Source organism: Orcinus orca, chromosome 6 (assembly GCF_937001465.1).
Source record: "Orcinus orca chromosome 6, mOrcOrc1.1, whole genome shotgun sequence".
NCBI classification, from domain to species: domain Eukaryota; kingdom Metazoa; phylum Chordata; class Mammalia; order Artiodactyla; family Delphinidae; genus Orcinus; species Orcinus orca.
In genome coordinates, this window is record NC_064564.1 from 95,900,569 (window position 1) to 95,927,692 (window position 27,124).

Here is a 27,124-nt window from a genome sequence, read left to right on the forward strand (position 1 = left end):
TCTCCTTCTACCGGTCTTCCCATCTGCTAATGGAGTTTACTGTTTAACTACCTATGATTTCAAAGAATGTTGTCTAGCTTTCATGCACAGAATTTATTACATTATATTTATTTCTTCTTGTCCATACCTGCTTCTCCCTAGAGAGACAGGTATGCTTCTGGAAGATAGCAGCATGTTCTTATTCATCTATTTTCCCAGAGCTGAACCAATTCCCAGGCACGTAGTGAGTGTTCTATAAATATTTATTGAATGAATGAATGACATTTTAGGTAAAGAGAAAAGAATAAGCAGAAGCAGGGAGAAGACTTTTTGGCTTTCAGAGGCAGCATATTTGAGAATGGAATTCAGAATCAGATTTAGATTTAAAGCAGTCTCTACCACTTACAAATTCTTTAGTCTTGAGCAATTTACATATACTAAGCTTTGGTTTTGCCTTCTATAAGCCAGGAATAGATCCACACGCTCATAGGATTAAGTAATATAATGTAGGTAAGTGCCTGGTATGCTTGTTCCTTTCCTTCTGTATGATGCCAAATGGCTTCAAATTCTCAGGGTGTGATAACCAATCTGATTGGGATTTCAGGCCTGGGGAGGGGTGAGATAATGGGGATCGAGAAGCTGACTAACCAACTGTCTCTATAATGGGTTTCTCTACAAGTGATTTTCATCACTTTCACATTAGTGACAACAGATGCAATTTCCAGACCAGTGAGAGTTCCTCCATATTGCTTTAGCACTGAGGGTTCCTTCAAGCTAGAACCGCATGGCTATCCAAGACATTTCTATGACCACATGAGGAAAACTCGCTCCTCATAGCCTTCCTGGAAGCAAGACATATACACACATTTTTCCACTGGACCTTCTTTGAGTTTAATTATCTGTCAAATAACAGAATCTTCAAGGGCCATGGGAGGGTCTAATCCTCAGTCAAGAATTTAAAAATCCTTTCAACATTTCTGTTTTCATCTCAAACAAGGTTCTTCTTTCCCTGCATGATCTATTTCTACCTGTATCTCATAATCATGAAATGAGTGATTTCTTCAAAACTAAACTACAATTCTGCTTATAGAATTTTGTTGGGGTTGCTTAGGGGACCAATTAATCACACCTCTCCCATTTGAGTTCTGAATCTACTAAGAAAGAAACACTGGAGCCAAGCAGGAGTCTAAATACCAGTATTAGTGATAGAAAACCAGTATTGGAAAATGTGAAATGAGAAGCCTACATGAGCTTCTATTCCTTTTCCCTAAATTTTAGATCTTGAGAACCATACCTGAGGCCAGTTGGGTCTGACAGCTTCAGCTATAAGGAGCATTATTACTTGCCTTATTGAGTGTAGAGAGTCCAAGAGACAAAGGCCATTCATGATTAGTTTTGTTTATCCCACCCAAAAGGGAAATGTCCACCTTAGTAGACTTCCACTGTCTCACCAATCAGTGACAGGAGCCAGGAAGCAGAGCAATGCTTTTAAGTGGATAGAAGTTCCCATGTTATAGGCTGGCAGGAGGATGGGGGGAGGGAAGGATACTCCTCTGGTTGTTCTGCTGCTTTTATCCTGCCCTAGAAGACCCCTGACATCTCATGCATTCTTCTTCTAGAATATAACCAAGTGTATGGCCTCCTTCTATGCCAAACCTAAATTAAACTATACCAGTTCCTTTAATTCTTCCTCACATATCCCTTTTAAAACCATTCATTATTTTTGTTGTCCCATTCCTAGATCCTGTATAAGTTTCATATTTTCTAAGTCAAAGGATCCCAGAAAAGAACTCCCATGGCTAAGATAAACTTTAGGAAAGTTAGATTCTCCATCAATGGAAAAACCTTTTCCACACTGTGTCTGATGCATAACTTGTGACCCACTGTGACCCTGAGCAATTCTTTCTTATTCAGTAAATAGTTTATTCCTCTCTTCTGAGTGACTATTTTGTACTTTCCCTAATGGTCTTCACCAATCCAACTGGCCAGCCCCAAGGGTCAAGAACATACCTAATTGGAATCCAGTTTTTCCAGGTGCCTGCGCTCATGCCAATTTATATCAGAGGTGAATTTAATGAGTAAAGCTACCATTCACGTACCTAAGATGCTAATTAAATTCCTAAAGACCCCAACTTCCTCCAATTCACTCAAGGGAGAAGAGAGCCTTTGAACAGCCACCAAGCACCTGACCAAGTTCAGACTCTAATTTCCAAGAGCCATGTGAACATATGAACAGCTTTGAAAATGATCCCTGTGGTCTCAAGGACCAAGACATGAAGGAGGGGAAAGCTTGACTAGCAGAAGAGAGAAGGTAATCTGCTGAGGGCAAAAACGACCCAATCAATAACAAGCATGGCAACAGTAATAATAACAACTTACATAAGATTATACCATGAATGTTTCCTTCTCATGGGGAATCTTGAATCTGTTACAGCTGTCTTGGTAATTAAAAGGCAGCTGATGGTAGGTAGACCAAGCGCTAACCTTGCTACCAATTTTCTAGTGCTACTCTTCTTTAGGGCTGTGACCTTAGGCAAATCACCTATGAGCCTTAGCTTCCTCAGCTGGAAGATGGATATAATAATGCCTATGTCACAAGGTTGTTTTGTTGCTCAAGCGGAACTCAGGATACAAGAGCGCTTTGGAGACTGAAGTACTACACAAACTGAAGTTATTATTATTGATAATAACAATTATTATTCCATATCCCTGCAAGGCATATAAAGGGATGAATATTATGTTACCCATTTTACAGATGAGAAAACAGAGATGCAGAGGCCCAACGGATGGCTAATGTTGGAAAATACCATAACCTTCAGAATCAGGTGGACTTGAATCTCATTTACTAGGTGTTTGACCAGGGTGTAGCTATTTCAATTCTCTGAACTTCAGTTTTCTTCTACAAAATTTTTTTTTGTGGGACTGTCCTGAGATAACACAAGTGAAACACCTGTCCCATTATCTAACACCTGTTTTTAAGAAACAAGGATTTACGAGTCCATGGGCTCTTACTGATAGCAATATTTAAAGGCTAGGTTTTCCCCACCATTTAAAAATAAGTTTTTTTAAAAAGGAAAAGTCGATGTGCCATAAACCATGGCAGCTGCAAACCCAAAGTCTCGGAACAGAATGACAGGGAATCCCAGTGCTTTCTCTGGTCTCTCCAAAACAACAAAAAGGAAGAGCTTAGTTGAGACTGGGTGAGGGTGAGTGTACCCCATGGTTCTGGGCACTATGATTCTCAGCTCCCTCTGTCAGCTGCAGGGTTTCCCATACATCTCCCATGCTGCTGTGATAGGGTGATACCCATTATGTCAGAAGAGTCTAGATGCCCAGTAAAATAATTTCGTTTAACACTTGTTCCGAGCCTCCTGGAGAAAGAGTGCCTTGAGTATCAACATATAGGGATAGCTCAAAGTAGGAAGCCCTGCTCTGATCTAGGCAAAAGAACTCTGTGTGTGTGTGTGTGTGTGTGTGTGTGTGTGTGTGTGTGTGTGACGTGTTTATGTAAGTGTGTGCTTGTGTCTGTATATACATGCATATAGTGTGTGTACACACACACACACAGCTTACGCTTCCCTGGAGCCCTGCCTGTTACCCCAGTTGAGTGGTGAAGAGAAAGGCTGAGGTGCAGGTGGAAGCCCAGACCACACGGTAAACCCAGCTCAGGGAGGCCCAGGTTCTGGTTGCCTCCCATAATTCCCTCTGACTTTTTCTCTTTGCCCAGAGAACATCTCATCCCTCCCCTTTCCAGTCAACTGACCTTTTCCAGTGAAACCATCCTTAGCCCCTTAGACTTGGTCAAGCCCTCCCCTATTACAAACTCCAAAATCAGTTGTGTTCCACTCCCTTGAGTAAAACACCCTCCTTCATGGCATTTATCAGGTATGAGGTTTTACATTTATTTGGGTGATTGATCAGTCTGTCTCTCTCACTAGACTGAAAGTTTCCTGAGAGCAGAGGCAACGCCTATTATTGTTTACCAGTGCCTAAGCACATGGTAGATCCTACAAAAATATTTATTGAATGAATGAATGAATAAATGGAGAGTGAATGAATAAATGAAGCAATGGACTGATTATTTACTGAAACAATCAATCAGTGATCTTCTCTTAGAGCATCTTCCTCACTTATAAAATGGGAGCCATAAAGTCTTTTCCATCTGCCTCATAGACAAGATACTGGATTACAAAAGCACAAAGTCAGCATGGAGTTATAGCTGCTGAAAACATTCTCTTCAGGAAATCTGGAGGATGGAGGCCTTAATCATAGCTCTGTTCCCCAGAGTTTCCGATTTAATTGGTCTGAAAAAAAAAAACCCAGAGCATCAGAACTTACTGCAAGTTCCTCAAGTGATTCTAAGGTGTAGCTAGGGTTGAGACCCATATGCTTGGTACTTCAGGGAACCTCAGGTGGAGACATTCCTGATCTCTGCCTTCAGTGTCTCATTGTCTAGAGGGCAGGGGAAGCCTGCAAATAGGTCCTCACATTAGAATGTGCCAAGGGCTGCAATGCAAGTTTGTAGTGGCAGCTGTAAGATTCAATAAAGAGAAGGAAAGCCTCCTCTGCTTGGGTAGGTTGTTCAGGAACAACCCTACAGAGGCCACTGCCATGAGTTCCATTTTGATATACAATTCAGAATTCACTAGGCAGAGCCAGGGAAGTCTGCTGGCCCAGAGAGCTATTACTCCCAGAACTCTTTAATGGAAGAGAGGATCAGAACAATGGACAACTGAAAGAACTATGTAAAAGACAGTTAAAAAAAATCAGCTACCAGCGGCTCCCTGAACTCAAGCAGCTGAAGGGAACGGTTTAGACTAGTGGCTCGCCAAGTGTGGTCCCCAAACCGGCAGCATCAGCATCTCCTGGGAACTGGTTAAAAATGCAAAGGCTCAGATCCCACTTTAGAACTACTGAATCAGAAACTCTGGTGTGCAGCCCAGCTGTCTATGTTTCAACAGGTCCTCCAGGTGATTCTGATGCATGCTACAGTTGCGAACCACTGGTATGGGAAGTCCCCGGAGGGATGTAGCTTTTTTTTTTTTTTCAGGATGTAATTCTCAGAGGTTGATATAAAAAAAGATTCTTGGACAGTACATTTGACTTACTGGCAAATAAACATGAGTTTTGATCCATTCAAGGAGCCTTAAGCCTTAAGAAGCTTCCCCTTCGGGGAGATTGAGCTCTGCCAGCAAAAAACCCAGCACCCCCTGTAGCAGGACAGGTGTTCTGCCTAACAGCAGAGAGGAGAAGGCCTTGCTCAGAGCATCGGGGCAGGCATGATGCCTCCCCCAGCTACGGCCTGCCACGCCTGCCCATGGGTCTGGAAATCAGGGCAAGGCAAGATTCCCACATACAAAATTAGACCTTGGAAACAGGTTAGTTATCTTGGACAGACTTAGCACAGGGAAAGTTATCACTGTATACATCTACACACAGATCTATATGAAACTGAATTGAAACCATACCGTCTCTCAAAGAGAAAGCCACCAGCCAGAGAGATTAGAGGAATTACAGGACACCTGTGCTATTCCTGGTACAGAAAAATCAGGAACCAGGTTTCTGTAGATTGTCTGAAGTCGACCACTCTCCCACCATCACCATAGCTTAGTTTCTCCTAGGTACGTGCAGGCTTCAAGGGACACTTACAGACGTATTGGCCTTTTGCAACTGCCTGTCAAAAAGAAGTCACCCGGAGTCCAAGAGACAGCCGTCAGTCACAGTGTTTTATTTTTTAGATGCCGACTGTAATTATCTGTGAATAAGTGAACCAGCAGAGCACTATGGTGTTGCATGACAACTGTGAAGGAAGCACTGGATGCTGGGTAACTATTCTTTTCCTCCACCTAGGTCATTAACTCTCAGCACCTCGTTGTTTTGCTGCTTCCCTTTCCATGTTGATTTGGACACTTCTATGGCATAGGGGGAAAAGCAAGAGGTTTAGAACTAGATGGATCAGAGTGGGTCCAACACTCATCAGCTGGGCAGCCTTAGACAGATCGTTTCACTCCTCTGAACCTCAGTTATCTGCAAGATAGGGAAAATAAGAACCTGCCATTTTTATGAAGATCAAGGGAGGTAATGCTTATGAAAAGCCAGGACAATGACTGGACCACTCTTTTCTTTTTTTTTTTTTTAATTTTTGTTGGAGTATAGTTGATTTACAATGTTGTGTTGGTTTCAGGTACACAGCAAAGTGAATCAGCTATACATATACATATATCCACTCTTTTTTAGATTATTTTCCCATATAAGCCATTACAGAGTATTCATTTCCTGAATCCCTGGGCTATACAGCAGGTCCTTATTAGTTATCTATTTCATATATAGTAGTGTGTCTATGTCAGTCCCAATCTTCCAATGTATCCCTCCCCCCACCTTACACCCTGGTAACCATAAATTTGTTTTCTACATCTGTAACTCTATTTCTGTTTTGTAGATAAGTTCATTTGTACCCCTTTTTTTTTCCATTTGTAGCAGCATGGATGGAACTAGAGATTGTCATACTGAGTGAAGTAAGTCAGACAGAGACAAATATCACATGATAGCGCTTATATGTGGCATCTAAAAAAAATGGCCCACTCTTAAGAGATCAATAAATGTGGTGCTTTTCCCTTCTTCAAAGTTGTATTACCTGGGACCATGTGTGAAAGGGATTTTGTATGCTGTGAATGGTTGCACAAGTGTTGGCTATTACTATTCTTTTTCTTCCCTTTCCTTTTAATTTTTACCTCCAAGCCTTTCTTTACCATCATTTTGGTTTTTATAGGAATTACACAACGTTAGCTTTAAAAAGACACCCACCACGTATCCCACCCCCAGCTAGGTGTGTCAGAGATATTATCTCACTTAATCCTCACAGTGATGGGTTAACTCTCCCCTTCTTTACAGTTAAGCAAATGAAGCTCCAAGAAGTTTCCTGTGGTTTGGGGAGCTTTGTAGCTGATTTGTGTTAGGACCAGCTTTTGAGCCAGGCTAAGTCTGACACTCCACCTTGCCTCCTGGGAAAGGCCTTGGAAAGCCTGACAGCATAATTCAATGTTGCATCCTCAAGGGACTTGTCCAAGGTCACAGAGCAAGTTACAAGCAGCACCAGGATTAGAATTCACAGCTCCTGATGCTCAGACCAGTATCCCAAGTCCTTTGCTCCTACGTGTGTTTGAGTCAAACTCTCCTGACCCAGGAGAGGAAAGATCTACAGTAAATTATCCTTTCCCAAACTCTCAGCCATGAATCTCTAGTTTGACAAAGAAACCTCAGAGCTTGTTTCCTTTGTGGAGCTTCTAATCCAAGAGTGGGGTGGAGAGAATGGTGGGGGGTTGGGGGAGATCTTTGGGTGCTTAGTTCCTGTTTATCCACGTGTCATTCTTTTAGTCCCTGAGGCCATAATATCCATTTAGAAAGATTAAATCAAATGGGATTGAGGGCAGAGAAAGGGGAGCTAAGGGGGAGGCAGAGAGAGAGGGAAGAAAGTGGAATCCTCTAAGCACTAGAATAAAGAACCTAAGACATCACTAATTCTCAAATAGGTCTCACTTCTTACAGACAAGCTGCTCCTTGGGAAATCGCAGGCAGGTGAAAGCAGCTTGCGGGATTCTTCTTTTTGTCCCTGAACCTGGCTTTTCTTTCAGCATTCTCAGGTGCACTGGAGGCCCTGAGAAGAGAGAGGGCTTTTTCAAAAGACACTTCCACCTCCTAATCCCTGTGCCTACAAACCAAATATTGATCTATTTAGTAAACCAGCCTGTGGGAGGAGAGATTGTAAAGCCCTGTTTACTCAGCAGTTGGGGCCCCCTGACAGCTGTTCAATGGGGGATTATGATGTCACAGTGGTAATTACACTATAAACAAGGGATAGGGAGAATAAAGCATGAAAGGAAACTGTGGCGCTGGTTACCAAGCAACACAAAATATGTAACCTGAAACCCAACAAGCATGTAAATTTCCTTGCAAGCCTCCCAGATGTCCTCACTTTATGGCCAGGGCACAGTTTCAGTTTCAATTTGTTTATTTGCCCTTCTTCAGTCACAAATGTGGAGCTGAGAATGTTGAAAGAGAGAGAAGAAAGCAAAGAAAAATGGGAGGAAAAGGAGGGCTTGTACTTTCTTCCTAGGATGTAAGAGGTCAGGAGAAAGCTCAGGGGCTTGGTCTTCTCTCTTCAGAAAGATGTAGCGATCATTGTCCCAGGAGGGGGCTAAGCCAGGTAAATAAGCCAAAGGCAACTAAGAAAGTGAGCCAGGGGAGAAGAAAAGGAGAAAAAAAGGAACCAAAAAGTAAGAGGATGAAACTAGTTAAAGGGGAGGAGAAGGAAGAGGACTCCATGGCAGGATCAGCCCCCAGGGACTCGAAGGGGCCCTGGAGTCCCCACTGTCACAGCGCCGCATCTTCTTTCATACTTCGGGTGTCGAAGTGCTCCCTAGAGTACCCCAGAGCCCCGCCTTTCTTTGGGCAGCTTTATCAAAAAGTTCTTACGATGGGGCTTCCCTGGTGGCGCAGTGGTTGAGAGTGCGCCTGCCGATGCAGGGGACGCGGGTTCGTGCCCCGGTCCGGGAAGACCCCACCTGCCGCGGAGCGGCTGGGCCCGTGAGCCATGGCCGCTGAGCCTGCGCGTCCGGAGCCTGTGCTCCACAACGGGAGAGGCCACAACAGTGAGAGGCCCGCGTACCGCAAAAAAAAAAAAAAAAAAAAAGAATTCCTTACGAGGAGCTGAAATCAGCTCCCCAGTTCTGGACACCTCCCCTCATGCCCAGGACAAGGAAGTTACAGACCCACAGATGTTTGGAAACAATGACCAGTGTACCCTGTGTTTTTCTTCTTCTGGAATCTCATCCCAGCAAAAGCTTTCCCTCCCAGTAATTTTTTCTAAATGAGACTGTTTCTTGCTCACCCCCCTGAACGATTTTCAATTTGTCAGTGTCCCTCTTACAATCTAGGATTTGAAACTAGACAAATCCTCTCAGGTGAGATCTGACCTCACAGAACTAAACGGGATCAACCACAGCTCCAGCCAGAGCCCCCTGCTCCCACCCCACTCGCTGCCCTCGTCCACTTGCTCTGGAGAGCTGTGGAAGCTTCTTGCAGGAGATGGCTTGAACAGGCTCATGAGAACTGATCGTTAAATCTTCAGGAATTCCGCGAGGTCGTTTTTAAACCATTCATAGCTTGAAATCCACCGTGGTGACAGTATTTACGCCACAGATATGGGCAAACACAGCAGTTCAGGGCTTCTCTTCCCCATCCTCTAGAGAGCTGGTTTACCAGCATATCACTGTCCCTGACCAATCACATTCAACGACTTTTGGGATTTAGTGATTCACAGAGGATTGGCAGAAACCTGTAACCAGAGAGCTATAAACCACAGACTTCCACACAAAAGCTACAAAGGCTTTGATATAAAGCAGAAACTAACACACCATTGTAAAGCAATTATATTCCAATAAAGATGTTAAAAAAAAAAAGCTACAAAGGGATTCACTCCTGTTAGATCTAAAGAACATGGAATAGGCTTTTAGTTCCCCTTGACTCCCTTCCATCTACGGTGATTACCTTTGCTGACTGAGAACATTTCTCTTGGGATTGATTCATACTACAGCCACATAAATTCCCACCGGGTACTCCCAGAGCCAGATGCTGAATGACCCGGATGAGGAAAAAAAAAAAAAAATTCACTGAACTGAATTGTAGAGACTGCTGCTGCTGGCATGGGCACAAACACAGCAGCTGGTAGAATCAATGGCTTTTCTGCAAACTTGGGATTCTGTCAAATTTCTTCTCCTCCTCAATTCTAGTATTAACTGTCTAGAATGACTGTCTGGTGACAAGGCTAAATTCTAGTCCAGGATCAGCCACTCCCTTGATGTTTGATTGGAAGCCCATCACCGTCCCTCTCTGGGCCTCAGTTTCCCTGACAGCAGTGAGGGTTGAGTCTCAGGACTTTTCACTCCAGATGTCTGTTCCAGCTGGCTCCAGCTTGGGTCATGGTACTGATATCCTTACAAGTGCTGTGCGCAGAACTTGGCATTGGATGAGCAGCGTTTTTCCACAAGTTAATTCTCACTGTGTGGACTTGTGTCCCGCTTTCACTCCTCCTGTTGTCCTGGGGATGATTTGTTTGTTGTGACTCTCCTCGGATGTACTACAAATGCTGATGAAACTGTCCTCGATATTGCAGCCCTGGGCCATGTTATCTCCTAGAGAGTCTCACCCAAGTCCAGGCTAATTTTAAGTCACTTCCCGAAGCCAGGCAACCCAACCTGAGACGAAGCCGAAGTCTGGGGGAGCTTGGCAAAGCCTGCATCCCTCTGCAAAGATCCTCTCTTTGGCTCTTGCCTGAGCCCTTCTCAGAAGAAAATGCACAATGATGTTTTCTTTTGCCAACGTTATGACAACTTAGGAAAGGTCCCAGTGCTGCTGCTCTGCATCTTTGTAACGTGTTCCTTCCAAGGGCCCAGGTTTTCAAGTAAGAGAGTTCAGCATCATTTTTCAGCCCACTCTGATCTCTTCTCTCATCGTGGCTCCAGCAACACTGGTCTCCTGCTCAGCACCTTCACACTTCATGCTCCCACTTCCCGGATTGCTCTTCCCACACATGTCCCTATGACTTGATTCCCTTGAGTATTCTGATGTTATTTCCCAGGCTTCCCTTGACTGTCCTGTACGAAGAGCAGTCCCTCCACCCATCCCCCCCAATCCCCTCTGAGTTTAATCTGTCGCCATAGTCACCATCTGACCATGATGTATTTACTTGCATTTAACCCTTTCCCAGAATGTTAGGTCCATGAACATGGGGGCTTTGTTTTTTTCACTTCTACATCCCCAGTGCCTGGAACAGGGTCTGGCACGTGATAGATACACTATATATATTTACCAAATAAATGAATGTACAGCAGATCGTCATTGTTCGTGGATTCCATGTTTGTGAATTTACCTACTTCCTAAAATTTATTTGTAACCCCCCAAACAATACACATGGCAATTTCATGGTAATTCACAGATATGTGCAGAGCAGTGAAAATTCTGAGTTGCCTGATGTACCTATTCCCAGCTAGGGTTAAGCAAAGTGATGGTCTGCCTTCTTATTTCAGCTCTCATACTGTAAACAACTGTTTTATTTGCGGTCTATTTGGTGCCATGTTTCTCATTCTTAGTGCACTTTGTGGGTGATTTTGTTGTTTAAAATGCCCCCCAAGCATACTGCTTAAGGGCTATCTAGCGTTCCTAAATGTAAGAAGACTGTGGTGTGCCTTACCAAGAAAATGCATGTGATAAGCTTCATCCAGGTGTGAGTTACAGAGCTATTGACTGTGACTTCAATGTTAGTGAATCAACAATACTTATTAAATAAGGTGTCCTGAAACAGAAATACACGTAAAACAAGGTTATGTATTGATCAGTTGATGAAAATGTTGTGACCAGAGGCTTACAGGAACCTAACCCTGTATTTCCCCTAGGAACAATGGTTCAGTATTTACTAATTCAATTCACAGAGATTTTATAGACCATAACTACCATGAATAATGAAAATCATTGTACCTAGGTTTGAAGCTTGAATGCTAACCCATCAGCAGCAGTGGTGATCTGGTGAGTGACTGTCATTTTCTGAGCCTTAGGTTCCTAATCTGTAAATCTGTAATGATAGTACCTATCCTCACAGCTGATCAAAAGAATAAGTGAGACAATTAACATAACCAAATGCCTAGTATAGCACCCGACCCACAGAGGGTAGACCACAGATATTCACTCCTCTTACATTTCTCTAGTTCATATACATATTTGAAATCCACAGGACAAATACATTTAGCTTTCTTGTGTTATTAAAAGCATTTCTCTACATAATCCTCAGGACTTTGAAACAGCCCAACTTTCCTGCTTCATTCTCCTACTGTTGGACATTGAGCTTAAATCAAAATTTGAATTATACAACAGACAACTTCTTTTTTGTTAATGTAATTCTTCTCTCCTTCCCAAGGAGTTTATTTCTTCATAATAAACTCCCAGGAGTGGAATTACTAATTCAATGGGTACAAACAATTATACAGTAGATTGCAATAGTGATGATGAGAGACTTCCAGGCAGACACTCCACTGGGTGTGTGTGCACAGGACTTAGAGGTTCACCAAGTGATTCACCCATTCTCCTGCAGCTTGCAACTTCTCAGAGAATTCACACCTGGGAGAAGCCTTAGCGATCACCTTGTCATATCAAGGAGGGAAATTGAAGCTAGAGAAAAAAAGTGACTTATCCAAGATGATATGACCAGTCAGTGCCAAATAAGAACTGGACCCCAGGTCTGCTGGTTCTCCAATCAGTGTTCTTCCCACCACCACTTGGCCAAAATGAAAAGTAAAGTGTTCCTACCAGGTGTAGTAATGTTGCTTCCTCAAGCTTTTAGGACCCATTGCTTTAAGGAAAAGAAACATGATAGGTACAGTTTGTTTTCTGCTGAGAAATTTAAGCATGCCCTTCTGTTCTATTCATCCCTTCTCTTTTTAACTTTTGTGTCAACACTGTAACAGACAGGATAAAGAAGAGGCTCTGCGCTCAAGTACAGGGTTCAATATCAGCAAGACAAAGGGAGAATCTACAGCCGACCAGCACATTTCTGTCCCTGCACCTGTCATTAAACTCTTCTCACTCAACTGTCTCCTGCAAGAGGTATAAAGACTGCAACTACTCTCATGAGACTGTGAAGCAAAAACTGAGCAGTACTTTTCTGATATGAAGATAATAGATCTATACATATAAACTATCATGATGGTAATTAATGGTTCCTAGAGAATGACAGGGCTTTGAGGAGTCATCTGCTGTATTAGTACAATTTTCAAACTTAACTGTCTACTTTGTCTCAAAAAGTTCCTGATGATATCACAATAGAACAAAACAGAAGTAGAACAGTTCAAGTTTCATGTGAAGCTTTTTTGATTTCAGAAAACACACTCCTTGTTCAATTTCAATCGAGAAAGAGAATTCCCCAGAAATTCATGGAACCATCTCCATGCTGGAGCAATAAAGCCAATGACCCTCAGGTTGACATGGGGTAAGAAAAGAGTTTCTCAGAAATGTATACCTCAGTCATAATCTTGGGTTGAGGATGAGATGGCCTAACCTGTCATCAGAAGGACTGTATTGATGTGAAAACAGACTTTCCATTTTTTCTCTACAGAAGTTAGCAGTTCCCTGTGTTTGCCCAAGATTGCCTATCTTTTCAGAGAAGGAAAGAGGGAGGGAGGGAGGGAGGGAGGAAGGGAGGCAAGGAAGGGGAGGGAGGGAGGGAAGGAAAAAAAAGAACATCTTTTGAGTTCCAATTTCTCATATAAAAGAAAAATACACACTGACCATAAAAAAGAAATGCATATCCCATTTCCTTAACATTTAGTAAAGAATGTTTTCTCTTAACCCAAACCAAAGCCTTCTTTTCTTTCCATTTGGATATGATTATCTGTCCCTTATTCCAATCAGCAGCTGTCATGTATGTCTTGGATAAAGGGTCAACTTCTTCTCCGTGAAGCCAGTTCTTATTTTTCCATAAAAACACTTATCTACTCTAACACTGGTACCAAGAACATTAGCCAAGATTTTAGCTATGTTTAACAAGTATCCATCAGCAACTATATATCTAGTATCCCCTGCATATTCAGCACTGGGCTACAGAATGGGAGATGTACAATGACTTGAACAAAAATGTATTCAACTATCCTTTAGCTCCTGCTCTATGATGACAGAAATGCTAGATCCTGCTCTTGAGGATCCCAGAAGGTAGACAGACAGACAAGAAAAAAAAATGATGTAGCAATAGGAGAAAGAAATGTAAGTTAGGGAAAGAATTAATTGCCAGGGGAGTGGGGATGACCATAGAAGACTCCACTGAGGAGGTGACTGCTGATTTGTGAGTGGTGAAGAATAATAAGGAATACTCCAGATGAATGACATAAAAAGGGTGAGGACACAGCAGCCAGCTGGAACCTTCAATGTAAAGGCCTTGAAATATCATCCAACAAGGGAGAGTACAGAAACATTAGATTGAAGGCATAGGTAGAGGATGATAAAGGCCACTGAATGTCATGGTGAACATTTTGGACTCTTAGAAGAACCACCAAAAGGATTTTGAGAACTCTCTCAGGCAGCAATATGGAGGGTAGACTAAAAGGGACAGGTACTAGAGATAAAGAGATCTCATAGGTAAGAAGAGGTATTTGCTGTGGCCTCATGGAGTAACTGAGGAAGGGAGAGCCAGGGAAGCATGTCAGCGTACTTAACCACAAAGAATTGCCCAAGAATTGGAAATCCTATATGGCAGGTCAGCATCTTTTTTTTTTTTTTTTTGCGGTACGCGGGCCTCTCACTGCTGTGGCCTCTCCTGTTGCGGAGCATAGGCTCCAGATGCACAGGCTCAGCGGCCATGGCTCACAGGCCTAGCCGCTCCACGGCATGTGGGATCTTCCTGGACTGGGGCACGAACCCATGTCCCCTGCCTCAGCAGGCGGAGTCTCAACCACTGCGCCACCAGGGAAGTCCCCAGGTCAGCATCTTTGAGGAGGGCTCAGGAAATGCCTGAGCCTGGTGACAAACTGTAGATACCCTAGATACCCACCTCTAGCTCTTGAGCTTTCCTTCCTCAACTAACTGGCTCATAATCCTACAAAGTGAAGGAAAATAGATGTTCCTCACACATTTTCTCTGGCCCAGTGGATGCATGGCTCTCTAGCTGGGAGTGGGTGTTAGTAGAAATCAGCCCAGGCTGAGTCTCACTGCAGAACAAGTACCAAGGACTCTAATATGGCAGCTGTCAATTAGAAAGTGACTTTGCATGGAAATATTGAGGAGCCAGGGATAATAGGCTTCTTCCCTCTATGCCCCTAGTATAAAAGCTAGAAGAAGCTGGATACGGAATGCTTGCTTGATGGGTTTCCTGAGAGGAAAGAGATGGTGAGACCACGGTAGTGTTCCAAGGCTGTGCTTTCTAGGGAAGCTTCTGCTTAATCCCCTCCTGACTAATTTAGCAAATTATGTGTGAAAATACACCCACTGGGAAAAACCAAAAAAGGAAAAGCACACAAACAAGGGACCAGACACCAAAAATGGGAGGAAGGATGTAGCTCCTATGACATATGTATGTCCCCTCCTCTTTGTCCCCATTGGTTCTATCCTAAAAAGGGACCAAGCAGACAATCCCATTCATAGTCCTGAATCAAAGTAATTGAGGCTCTGCTAAGACAAGGGTAACTTCACTGACTCTGTTGCATTCTGTCCTAAAAGTTCAGGAGGGTATAAGGATAAAGTGGTTTTGATAAAAAATAGGGCAAAGAAATAATCAGGGTTATAAACCATCATTATAAGCAATGCACCGTGGAGTATACTGGGAACATTGTTAAATTTTTTGATTAGACCAACCTTTGAAAGAGCATGCCTCATTATTTTAATTTCAATTACTATAACTCACATCACTGGATTCTTGTTATACCAGTCCTACTACTCAGAAACATTTACAACAATCAGCAATTCTTTTACTTGAAGGCCCACAAATTACACTAAAAAGTATTGATAATTTCCACTAATCATTTATTTTGAACAAGACATGAATGGAAATGAACGTGGAATTTTGATCTAAAGGACAGATTCATCACCACATGAAAGCACAGTGGGTAACTACCAGATGGCTGAAATGACAATTAACTCCATCCTTAATAATTATAATTTGACAGACAATAAACCAAGATGGCAGGCATCTGTAACTAAACACCCACAGAGCCAGCTAAATAGTATTGCACAATAGCTTAACCTCATAAAACTAGCAAACTACTGCTGACTAGTGAGCAAGTAAATCTCCCAAAGACCAGAGAGAAGCAAATTTTTGGGTCACCATGTTCCCACATTTGTCAGCTGGACACAATTGAGGGTCCAATGTTGTTTTGTTTTTATTTGATTTTTTTCCTAGGACAATTATTGTTATTTTCCACAAAACATTAGCTCATTTTAAAATATGGGATTATGACTTTTGTATTCCAGTGAAACTGTTCTCTCAAATAGCTCAACCCCAGGACCTTATATACTCCTTAGGTTATCTAGCCTTGACCACAGAGCAACATCTACTGATTTATTGCCCTCTTTCTTGATGACTTCTCCTTACTTACCTTCCATTATGCTCTCCTACTTCTTCTATTTTTCAGAATTCTTTGCTGGATTTTGATCGTAATAATGGTGTTAGTATCAACAACAACAACAACCTATATATTCTTTGTTATCTTCTGCTAACTGATTTCTATGCATTTTATTGGTCAATTCTCTTAGCCCTCTGAAGTGGAGATATCTTTTTTTTCAATTACTCTTGAAACTATGGAGGCCAAGAATCATCCAGTCACTTGCCCAAACTTGTCATAAAGCTCATAATTGGTGGAACAAAGATTTTAACTCGTCTGTAATCACAAAGCCATTGCTCTCAACTCTGACATGTAATTTGTACAGTCTTTAATTATTATTTTTTTCCCAGTTTTTATGTTGGTCTTTTAAAAAATATCACTAAATATCTTTTCCTTGCCCTGTCTTAGCTACTCTCCCATAGCTGTCACCTCATTGCTAAGAATTGCCAAATCTATCTTTAACCCCAATCTGCCTCCTGAGTACCAGATTTTTGCAACAACACACGGCTATAGTCCCAATCTGGATTTATTCTTTCATTCAACAAAAATCTACTGAGCAACTGTGGCACTATTCTACATACAGGGAACACAGAGGAGAACAATAAAAAATCAGTGCCATCATGGAACATATATTATAGATGCAAGAGAGTGGTAGGAAGACAAACCATAGATAAAATCTAAAGGTAAAGTATAGAGTACGATAGATGGTGCTACACGCTAAAGCAAATAATTCAGAGAAGTAGGGGAGGGACTGGGAGATCATAGGTAAGAGGGAGCAGCCAATTTATATAAGGTAACCGGAGGAGGCCTCACTGAGTAGATTACACTGGAGTGAAGACCTGAAGGAAGTGAGGGAGTTGACTAGATGGGCATCTGAGGAAGCCATTCTAGGCAGGAGAACAGTCATTGGAAAGTCTTATAAGTGGAAGCACATCAAGCATGTCTGAGGAACACTAAGGAAACCAATGTGGTAGTGTGTTGCCAGAGAGGGCTGAAGTAGGAGAAGAGGAAGTCTGAGTAACAGTGGGGCCAGGGGTTGGGAAGGTTCAGTCATGCAAACCACCCCTGCAAATACTTCGGGATTTTACTCTAAGATGGAGATGTCTTTGAGAAGCTATGAACAGAGGAGTTATGATCTTATTTCTTTTTTTTTTACACGGGCCTCTCACTGTTGTGGCCTCTCCCGCTGTGGAGCACAGGCTCCAGACGCACAGGCTCAGCATCCATGGCTCACAAGCCCAGCCGCTCCGCGGCATGTGGGATCTTCCCGGACCAGGGCACGAACCCGCGTCCCCTGCATCGGCAGGCAGACTCTCAACCACTGCGCCACCAGGGAAGCCCTCTTATTTCTTTTTAAGAGGACCACTCTGGCTGCTGAGTTGAGAATAGGCTGAAGGAGGGCAAGGTGAAAAGCAGGGAGGCATTTAGGGACTCTTTCAATAATCTTGTGAAAGATGATGGTGGCTTTGATGGTAGCCTTGAAGATGGTGAGAAATGCTCATATACTGTATATACATTGAAGAAAAAGCCAGCAGAATTTGCTGAAGCATCAAAAATAGGATTTAAGAGAGAGGAATCATGGAAGATTAAAGAATAGAGTTGCTATTTTCTAAGATAAGGAAATTTGCTGGGAAACAGGTCTGGGGATTGGGATTGAGGACGAGATCAGGAGATTAGAACTGGATATTCTCAGGTGGTTTTTGCACAGTTGTGTACAAAACTGATACCTATTATTCCCAATTCAAAACACACATACACACACACACAAACACACATCACACACCTTCTCCTGTATATTCCTCATCTCCATTAACAACATCACTATTCCATCCAGGCATTCATGCCAGACTTAGGGGCCCTTTGTGATGCTCCCCTCTCCCTTACTCCCACATTTAATTACCCCCTAATTCATTCCACTCAGAATTAGACAAGTTCTCATTCCATGAATATACTTGTTTTTCTGTTCTAGTGCACAAATCCTTCTCTCAGTCTACGTGATCCACCCAGTCACATTCACCCGAACTTGCTTGGCCACTATCAACTTATTCTTCAAGATACAATGTAAATATCTCTTCACTGAAGCTTTCTGTGAGCCCATGAGCACAATTAGCTGCTCACTCCTCTTACTTTTACTTATTCATCAAGCCAATATAACTTTTTCAACTTTGGGCATTTGTTGATATTTGTAGTACAGCATGCATGTGGAAATGATGAGAGATGAGGCCAGGGGAGGAAAAAGGAACGAGATTATGAAGGACCTTGAACATCATGCTAAGGGATTGTACTTGGTCGTGAAGTTGATAGGGAATAATGGCATTGCTTGAAGAAGGTGAAGGGTCTGGTTTAATGTGAGTCTTCAAGGATTCACTCTAGGCCTCATGTGAAGGGTGAGCTGGAAGGTAAAGAAAGAGAGGCAAGACTCGAGCTCCTGAAATAAGGAAGAGATAATGGGGACGGAGAGGTGAAAAAGATATGACTTTTCTGAACTAGACTCCATGGGGCTTGGGGACAATAACATGTTTTGAGCCTTGCCATTAGGCACAGTTTTAGGAACCCTTCCCGTATTAACTTATTTAGCTTGTTCAACCTTCTCATGAGGGAGATGGAATTCTTATTCCCATTTTACAAAGGGGTTAAACTAAGACACAGGCAGATTGAATAAGTTGCCCGAATCACATAGCTATTAAGTAGTAGAGCCTGGATTTGAATACAAGCAGTTGCCCCAGGACCCATGCTCTTTTTCCCTACCCTATACCTCCTACAACATAGTGAATTAATATAAAACTATATTTAGCTGCACAAGAACATTTTCCCAACCAATACCAACCCAAATTGAATGTCTACTTCAATATTTTTGCAGAATCACCCTTCTAAACTACACCATTCATGAACAGTACATGCTATAACTTGTGTTTATATGCATGCTTAGCCACTATGTGATGTTTTTCTTAGTCTTTCTTCTCCCTCAGTCAAATGAGGGGAAACATCTAGCATATGGAAACATTTCCACACTGCAAGTTATGCTGATGGGGAATATTATGCAATTTGCAAACACTGTCAAATGAAATATAAATATGCATTAGAAAAATGCGACAGAGACAAAAATATCTTTGTATGCATGGTTCATTCAGTCATTCATTTTTTCATTCAACAAACATTAATCAGGCACCCACTCTATGGCAGGGGCAGTGGTCATCAGTGAAAAGAAAGAGATGAATAAGACTTACCCCTTGTCATGAGGAAACTCACTGTCTTGCGATTTTTATTTTTAAAAGGCCAGAGCAGAATGAAAATATTGCAGTTGACTCTCTGTAACCATCTTAGAGATAGACAAAGTCCTGTGCTTTGATTCATGTAGAGCTATGATCTCTAGCCCAGCTTTACCTCTTACCAGCTGGACATGTCACCCCATCTATCTGAGCCTCAGTTTCCTCAACTGAAAATAAGACACTACTGTACAGGATGGTTATGGGAATTAGGGATTATGCCCAGTGGAAAATGCTAGTTTAAACCAATGAAATCAAATGAATGACTCTTGTGACCCTTTGTTTTTTAACCCCCAGTACTGTTTCCAAGGGTACAGTCAAAATTCACAACTAACCAATTATTCCCACATATTCCAAAATTAGCAAACATTAACAACAACAAACAACAATAAACCAACAGCTCCCTAGTAGCTTCAGGTAAGACAGAAATAGCCCTGACTATCAGGAACTGAATTGGTCAAGTTCTTGGAAAAGCAGCTGATGCCTTGTCAACAGCGAATGCATACCAGGAGGAAAGACAAGCTTTTGAACCTCAGTTTATGAATGGGGAATTAAACTTGCTGAAGAAATAGTGAAGTCTTGTATATCATTGCAGGGAACTGTTCCCTAAGAACCAGTGTCCCTACAGAGAGATAAAACTGGAATTCACGTGAAGATGTCCCAATAGGTTTTCTTCAGAGAAGTGACACCATCCAAATGGTGGATTCTCTCCCCACAGGGGGACCCCAATAAACAAGTTTCCAGGGAAAACACAGTCCCATTCATTGTTCCAGCTATGAGTCAAGAGGGGACTTCCAGCAATAACTCAGTAAGAGAAAGACAGTCAGACTGGTTCTCCAACCTCCACAAGGTAGACATCTCACCATATAAGGGATAACTGATAGAAGGCTAATTGGAGAAATCAGTAAATACCAAATACATTCCATGTGTCAAGCATTGTGTCAGGCTCCTTTACCGAGGCAACGTATTCAACATTCACAATACCTCAGTTAGGTAGGTAGGTAAATAGTTATCGTTATTTCTATTTTATTGGATTAAGAAACAGAAACTCAGAGAAGGTAAGTTGAAACTCTCCTGAGGTGGTCCAACAAGTTTTCTCCAGAAAAGACCGCAATATCTGATCATTAGTAGGTAGAATTTGAATCCAGATCTTTCTGACATCTAAACCTATGTTCATTCTGTTATGCCACTCTGTCAGAGTAAAATCTGAAGTCGGTTGGTATGGGATACCCCAAGACAATTTCTTCCCTTCTCTGTCTGTCATGAACCCCCAGCAGACTGACCTCAATGATGAGTATTCGCAGTCTCCCTTGCTCTCTGGCTTCTGGCCGGGCTTGGCCAATGGGCAGCAACAGCAAGCGATTAGAGGATACAAGGAGAGAGGTTGGGGAATTTATTCTCCTCTTTCCACCCAGCCTTGCTGTGCTGAGCCATGCTGCATTCCTACAGCTACAATTCCTGTTGGGCCCTCCAGAGTAATTCCAGGGCTCCAGCCTCTAACCCCTACCTGTCGCCCCTTCTGCCTGAGGCAGCAAGATTTCCTGGTGTCGACAATTCCCAAGTACTTCTCCACTCCTTGTCCATTCCCTAAGCATGCCCACACCCTCTTCACGAAACTATATTCAGCGAAACCCTTCTGAGCACGCCATTTGTTTCCTGCTAAGACTCTAATGATATATATTGAGTCAAAAACTATTGTATATTTAATTCCACCATAGTTTAGACTCTTAAATTGGTCTTTGGGTATCTAGTAAATAGCATCAACTTGCATCTTATGGAAATGAATCAGCTAAAATTACAGTGCACACATTTTGTTTGGATTTGATGAGCTCGCTGGAGGGGCAATAAACTCTCCACATGTTACTGGCAACTGCTGTGGTGAATGAAACTTCCCAGTCACACTTGGAATGCGATGTTTTTCCATGAGGCCGTGCTACAAAGATGAAATCCAAAGAATATGAAAACACACTTCACAGACTCTGCCACAAAGTTCTCTAGAATGTATGCAAAATGGAGCTCAAAGCATTTGTAACTCTGTCACAGAAAGTGGGGCTTCAGTTGGGAAAACTTGACTGAAATCACTTGAGCTCTCCTATCACTGGCCTCTGGAAATGATGAGTGAGTAATGTGAAAATGAACTGAGAAACATTTCGGCCTTAGTGGCCTTTTTGAAATTTTCACAGGGCTCCTACACAATAGGAGTTTGTCCAGGAAAGAAAGAAATCAAACAGGCCAAATGGGGGGCTCCACGTCAAACCTCAGTGGGTCTGCCAGGTGAAGGCTGAGACTCTGTTTACACATATTAGAATAAAGTTGAGATCTGAGCTCCTTACTCTCAAAAGTATGCAACTTCTCCAAAAGAAAATGCACCGGAAAACAACTGCCAGCTACTTCTCCAGAAAATTATCTGCACGATCATCTCATCCTCTACCTTACTCTGCACACAAAGACCTACCTATGGTGAGTTACAGGCGCAAGACACAGGAGAGGTGTTTGTCTTTTGGAAAGTTGAAGGAGACAGTTCTGTTATTGCTGGGGTTCTTCAGTCTTACGGCTTTTGGCATTATTGCAAACATGGTACTTCCATTTTTATGCATTCGCCCCTGAAGAATATTTTATAAGAGAATATGCTTGCTCTTCTAAACCCACCCATGAATCATTTAGTATCTATCTTTCCTCTCTCTCCACCCCACCCCAACAAAGTTTTACTGCATGCACTTTACACCCACAGTAGAGCACAGAGCAGGTGCTCAAATACTTGCATGAGTCTATTTTTATTTCTAGTCTGTGACAGCTTTTTGGGGAATAGGGCTATAATCAGCATAATCAAGTTTTAATTGCCCTGAGCATTGGAGGTACTCTTTTTCATTCATCTCCTAGCTGTGTGGCTTTAGGCAAGTTACATAACATCTCTGGCTTTCCTCATCATAGACCACGGACATGAACTCTTGCTTCATGACATTGTTGAGATGATTAAAGACTATAATCTTCATGAAGGGCATAGTACGATGATGGGCACGTGAGAAAGGCTTCCTAAAGTCCAGCCCATGACATTCCTTCCAAACTGATACCATGGACACATGATATAGGAAGCATGAAGAAAGATGGAGGAGATTAAGGGGGGTTCCCTATTTGGAGGAAACCTGCATTAGTGGGTGATCTGATTCCACCCTGCTCAAAGCTTTGCTGATGTTTTAGGTCGTGTGCCTAGGCAATGTTTCTCGGGTTTCTCTAGAGGGCAGGTAGTATTGTTAAGCAGCTCACCAGTATCTGGTTACTAGGTATATTTCAGATGACAAATTTTATATTTTATCCAATTTTTCCATCTCTGAATCCTCTCCTAGCTCTCCAGCAGATGCCATTTGGTACCTGATAGTTTAATAAGTCTCTAATACCAGGTGTGTCTCCAACACCATTTACCTTATTCCATCATTCTCCTATTTCAACCATCATTTATAAACACTTCCTGCGTGCCGGGCACACTTCTAAGGATTGAGGTTGTAGTAATGAAAAAGACATGGTCCCTCAGCTAAAGGAGTTCACGATCAGAAAGAGAGACCAAAATCATTCTACAGTGCAATCGTGATGGTGGAATATAGAAGATGTTGAAACCAGGGCCAGGATGGGGTAAGGCAACCGAGGTGCCTATGGTGTAAAATTTAAGGCGGCACTCACTGTCAGAGTCATGTGACTTGCAGAGTTAGCACTTGTACCACCCTGAGAATGAGAGCTTCCTTAGATTTTCTAAAACCCAGAGGAGGAAAGACCCAACTTCCCTCTATGTTCTCTAGGCAAGTTTCCTGGAGCAGATGACTTAAGCCTCTGGGAAGGAAAGGAGTTAGCTAGGCAGAGAGAGGTGGGAAGGATGTGAGAACACCCTAGGCAGATGGGTTATCAAATACAACTATGGAGGTGAGAGACGCAATAGTTCACTGATGCACCTTCAAGCAGATTGACACAGCTGGAAGACTGCAAGGTGGAGGTGGCAGTGCAGAAATGGGCGCAGGACAGGGATTAACGGGGGATGAGTCAAGAGTCAGTTCACAGAAGAACCCAGGAGAGAAACATGCTGTATATTGGGGAGGACAAATTGATTTATCATTAAACCAGGACACTTTTAAGGGTGAAAGGGACTGCTATCTATAACTGTCAGGGAAGAAAGATCAGACTCAGATATGTGTGTGTATGATGCACCCACATTACACCACAAGCTGATGTCTCCTGACTTCATCCTAGTGTAGTGCTTTTCCCACTCTCCCAGGTGTCAGAGACACTTCACTCCTTCTTTGTATCTAGGGCAGACCTGGGGGAAACAGAGGAAGTCCGGAAAATGGCTTGTGACTAGGAGTCCAGTAAAACTCCTTTATGAATGTGAGTTTCAGAACTATGTTAAGGGAAGTATCAAACTTTGTGTGTGAAGACCATGTTTCCAGCTCAGCAGAGACCTTTCCATTTTTTAACAAATCCAAACACGAATATATTATTTGAGTTTGGTTTTTAAGTAGGAAAAGGATTGCAGTATTTCTGTGCCCAGTAGTGAACAGACCAGAAATTTTAAAAGTTTATTCCACCAAACATGTTTATGACACAGCCAGTCTGCCAGCTCACATCCATATTACCCTCCAAGGGATGCCAGAGACTTCTGACCAAGCTTTGCTAATACATGGTTGCTGAATGCAATGAGATTCTGGATTTGAGTGAGGTTTGATGCACTGACCGGAAGAAAATTGTTTTGAAGGAGAGTACTCATTTACTTAATGATAATGCAAATTAGGTCTTTTCCACACCTTGTCTCTCACCTTCACAACATTGTAATATAGGTATAATTTTATCTACCTATCCATATATCTATCTGTTTCACTTTTTATTAAATACAGAAAGTGGAGAGAATAGTGTAATAAACACCCATATGTATATCACCTGGATTTAAATAACAATTAATAACATTTCACTACATTTTAGTTCATATGTATAAGCACATGCACATGTGCGCGCACACACACACACACACACACACACACAATTTCCAAAGTAAAACACAGATATTAGGCTATTTTTCCCTTGAATACTTTGTTATGCATTTCTAAATGATAAGGGGCATTTCCTTCAAATAACCATACCTAATAAAATTAACAACCAACAAAATCAGCGGTAACTCCTTAACATCATCTACTTCAGTTTTCATATTCACACTTTCCCAGTTGCATACCAAAATTTCCCAGTTGTACCTTCAAGCTTGTACCAGTCAAGGACCATGTATTACATTTGATTATTATGTCTCTTTTCTTAGCTCCTTTAAATCTAGAACAGTCCCCATTCCCAGGGCCCATTGAAAAGGCCAGGCCAGTTGTTATGTAGAATGTCCACTTCTTGGACTTGTTCCCTTATGGTGTTGTTTCCTCATGATGTCTATATCTTTTGTTTCCAGTAAGCTGGAAGTTGGATCTAAAGGTTTGGTTATATTTTAGTTAAAAGTTTGTGACAAGACGTACAGAGTGAAGTAAATCAGAAAGAGAAAAATAAACACCGTATGCTAACACCTATATGTGGAATCTTAAAAAAAAAAAATGGTTCTGAAGAACCTAGGGGCAGGACAGGAATAAAGACGCAGACGTGGAGAATGGACTTGAGGACACGGGGAGGGGGAAGGGGAAGCTGAGATGCAGTGAGAGAGTGGCATGGACATATATACACTACCAAATGTAAAATAGATAGCTAGTGGGAAGTAGCCGCATAGCACAGGGAGATCAGCTCGGTGCTTTGTGACCACCTAGAGGGGTGGGATAGGGAGGGTGGGAGGGAGATGCAAGAGGGAGGGGATATGGGGTATATGTATATGTATAGCTGATTCACTTTGTTATACAGCAGAAGCTAACACACCATTGTAAAGCAATTATACTCCAATAAAGATGTTACAAAAAAAGTTTGTGACATGAAAACATCACAGATGAGTTGCTTTATTTCATATTATGTCACATTAGGAAGCACAATACATGTCATTACCCATAAAGGATATTAGTGATACTGACATCAATTAAATCGACTCTTCAGAGAGGAGAACCCTGAAGTTAGGGAGGTTAGTAACATGCCTAATATGCAGTTAATAAAAGACTGAGGCATAATTCAATGTGTTACCTGCCCATGCAAGTCAGGGAGAAAGGGCTGATGGACAGATTCTCAAAATATCCTAAGTGACAACTAGAACTATATGATGGGGCATAGAAGCAAGACTGCAAGGCGTGCTCATGGAAAGAGAATTGTCTTCAATGGCAGTGGGTGGGAATGGGATTATGAGTTGTGATCAGTTCAGTCTATGACCTGACAACAGCTTAGTGGGAAATGTTCTTTCAAAAGTTTGTATTACAGTCAATTAGGCACCAGAAATAAAGTAAACTTTTTAATGCTCTCTTATAAACAGATTTGTATTGCAATATTTGAGAGAAGGCAGTCAGAGGCTTGTGTAAGGCATCCTCAACTAGCTTATCTGGCACATAATAACCAGTTCATAGCTATTTGTTAATTGAATGAACCTATTTTTGTCGAGTGTTGATACCCCATTCTGCTTCAACCTTGACAGCTAATCAGTCCCGAGGGCCAATGATTCTAGTTCCTCAATATCTCTTGACTCCATGTACTCTTTTGCATCATTTCTCCAACTGCTTTAGGGCAAGTCACCATCTCTCCTGAAAATACTGTAAAAATACTCCCAATTGGTCTACTCTTCCACTCTTGCCCCTTCCAATCAATTCTCTACACTGCTGCCAAAATCATTTTTAACACTGCAAATTGGATTTAAAATTAGGCTTCAATCCTCTCAGTGATTTCCAATTACACTTAGGGTAAAATCCGAGTGTCTCACCCTGTCTTACGAGGCTCTGCATGACCTGCATCCCATCTACTTCTCCAGGCTCATTTTTTTCCCTCCATATACATAGCTCTATTCCATTGGTCTTCCGTTGTTCCTTTAACACGTCAGTCTCTTTCCTGCTTCTGAGGAAGCACATGCTGTTCCTTTTTTCTGGTATCCTTTTCCTCCTACCCTGTCTTACAGCACAGACATCCTTACTATTTTACCTTGAATAGCATTTTTTCAGGGGTGCTTTCCTTGACTCTCAGATTGGGTTAGATCTCCCTATTATAGCCTTCATTCAATGCCTTGCTTTTACTTTGTAGGTTTAATTAAGTCTGTGGTTTAAAAATTGCTTGTATGTGTATGTATGTATGTATGCCTTTCTAACTAAGTTGTAAGTTCCAAGCTATAAGGAACCACTTAGGTCACATTTGTAATCCCCAGTACTCCCGGTAGGTCTAGCACAAAGTAAGTTCTTAAAAAAATAATTGAAACTATGAATGAATGAGTGAATTTATCATTTCATAGTTCTAATCAAACATTGTGTCTAAAACTGGTTAGTACTTTTGGTCCTCAGTCCTCCATACAGTTTCAGCTTTGCAATCCCTCTTTTTACAATTGGGATAGCTGCAACATTAGGGTCTTCGCTGCCCTGAGATTTGGACTGTAAACATAGCTACGGAGCAGTTCTTTCCTTCATTCATATCAATTACAACATGAGAAGGCACAATAGTAAGGGATAGAGCAGGAGCCAGGAAAGCTCAAAGGAGATATCTCTCCAGACTTGGGGTGGGGAAGTGGAGATATCAGGGACGATTTACGGAATGAGCAGACTCCTGACCCGAGTCGTAGAATTGTTTATGAGTTGACCAGGGAAATAAGGATAGCTGGGA

General features: G+C 42.1%; 2 long non-coding RNA genes across 2 annotated transcripts in view; one reads left to right on the forward strand and one right to left on the reverse strand.

Annotated features, from left to right (window-relative positions):
• LOC117201930 (uncharacterized) overlaps positions 1-27,124 on the reverse strand; it is a 452,276-nt gene that overhangs the window by 68,876 nt on the left and 356,276 nt on the right. The window lies entirely within an intron of this gene.
• LOC125964661 (uncharacterized) lies at positions 11,419-13,074 on the forward strand. The gene is made up of 3 exons (XR_007477897.1): positions 11,419-11,559; positions 12,495-12,633; positions 12,907-13,074. It is a non-coding gene; the product is annotated as an uncharacterized LOC125964661 (long non-coding RNA).